Source organism: Gekko japonicus, unplaced genomic scaffold (assembly GCF_001447785.1).
Source record: "Gekko japonicus isolate JY-2015 unplaced genomic scaffold, Gekko_japonicus_V1.1 scaffold851, whole genome shotgun sequence".
Lineage (NCBI taxonomy): Eukaryota > Metazoa > Chordata > Lepidosauria > Squamata > Gekkonidae > Gekko > Gekko japonicus.
In genome coordinates, this window is record NW_015172579.1 from 586,242 (window position 1) to 588,213 (window position 1,972).

The following is a 1,972-nucleotide window of genomic DNA, read 5'->3' on the forward strand; positions in this document are numbered from 1 at the left end:
GTTCTAACAAAGAACGTGTTTGAGTATGTCTTCAACGCTTTGAAATAAATTTTGGCCACTGCATATAACATCCAGCTTTCATGCTGTCATGCCTATGTCTGATTACTCAGAAAGGACCAGAAGCAATACATAGCAAATTATATCCAGGGCAACTGGAAATACAGATTTTAACTATCCCAAACATAATCATCCCTTTCCCCCTTTCTGTTCTTCCCCTTACATCAGTTAGAATTTGTGGGGATTCTTAATTCAGGGTTGATGGTTGTATTGAAAACACAAGAAAAATATCTTTACTATAAAAACAAAATAAAACATGGGTATGGTACTTTGGATAAAAGAAATAAAATTAAAAGTTACATACTTGCAGTTACTCTCAGTAATATATGCTAACAGCTCCATCTTTCTATCTCTCTTAGCTTCTAGAAGAGAAGTACCTCTTTGGTTCACACAAATGGCCATAAACTTGTGAATACATTATGTAATGTAACATCCTGTTTGCTAACAAACAACATTTAACTCTGTAATGGCTGAAGTGTAAGCAACTTGCAATTCCAACACCCCTTCTGAAGTTCTAACATTTCAGTCATGCTTTGGATCAATTAGGTTCATCTTCTTACATAGGTTTGCGAGCTTGGCTGTGTTGAGTGGCTTGGTCAAAATGTCCGTGGTCATTTCTTCAGTAGGACAGTATTGAACTTCAATCAGTCCTTTCTTTTGCATATCTTTCACTAAAAGACATTTGATGGCGATGTGTCTGCTGCTTGTCTTTGTATTTTCGCCTTTGCACATGCCTCATTATCTTCAAAGATGAGTATTGGCTTAGGTTCTTCTATGCCAAAGTCCTTTAGCATGTAGATGATCAATTCTAGCTCATTGCAGGCAGCTTGAGCCGACACACAACAATTTGTTGCTTTTTACTGACCCAGTGAATCACACTGTTTCCATAGTAGAATAAGTATCCACTAGTTGATTTTCCATCTTCTTCCTTTTCCCCCCAGTTGGTGTCCATGTATCCAACTAGTCTTGGGTCATCAGAGGCTGAAATCAATAACTTTCGATCAGCTGTTTTCATGAGGTATCTGGCCAGTCTTTTCACAGCTTTCCAGTCATGATTATTTGGTAAAGGTGTGGCTGGAAACTTTGACCAGTTGTTGTGACTGTTGGGTGTGGATTGTGGGGAGCACATCATCTCTTCCAGCATCACTGTGTGGTCACTTTAGACAGATAAGTAAAAATGAGAATCATTGCTCTGAGATATATAGTCCCCCCCCCCCAAAAAAAGTGCCTGGCTCTTTAAACAGTTGAAGCAGAAAAAGAGCAGAAGAGAGCAAACAGAATCTGACAAAGAAAATGCCTTTGAGTGTTTAAGAAATAAATGTGTGTGTATTTATATCTAGGTGAGTCATGACTCATGAGTATTTCAAAATTCTCCATTGTATGCGCTTTTTTAAAAAGCAGCAATAATATTAAGTGTCTTTATATAACATCTAGAGAGAAAGCAAAACACTTTGCTCACAGGTCCCTGGTTAAGATAGCAACGCATGCAATAATTTATGGGTTATTCATGGTGAAATGATTCAGGGCCCCTTTAACCATACTTCTCAGCTCTCTCTGATGACTACATTGGGTACCATTATATAACATACCAGCAAAATGTTTTTCATCATGAGGAGGAGGTAGGGCAGAAGGAGGTCTACATGGGGCTACATGGGGGTGTACACTGCACCAATCCTGATAGATTCCTGTAAACAGAGCTGGGACTTCCTGGTGCCAGCAGTGACCAAAAAGGTCTCTCCCCCCCCCCAATCCGGTGATGACCTCTCAACGAACTTCATGTTCTTCTAATAGGTGAACAGCACAACTCATTTCACTGGGGAAAAGTCAAATAATTTCTTCAAGGGATACATTTCATTAATGGAGAAAACCTTTCCGCTAGCCATTCATAACACTAATGAGTTCACTCTCAATGGCG

General features: G+C 39.2%; 1 long non-coding RNA gene across 1 annotated transcript in view; it reads right to left on the reverse strand.

Annotated features, from left to right (window-relative positions):
• Positions 1-1,137: 1,137 nt before the first annotated feature.
• LOC107119018 overlaps positions 1,138-1,972 on the reverse strand; it is a 55,425-nt gene continuing 54,590 nt past the window's right edge. Inside the window, exon 3 of the long non-coding RNA XR_001482784.1 lies at positions 1,138-1,214. This is a non-coding gene — a long non-coding RNA (uncharacterized LOC107119018). The remainder of the gene's footprint in view (positions 1,215-1,972) is intronic.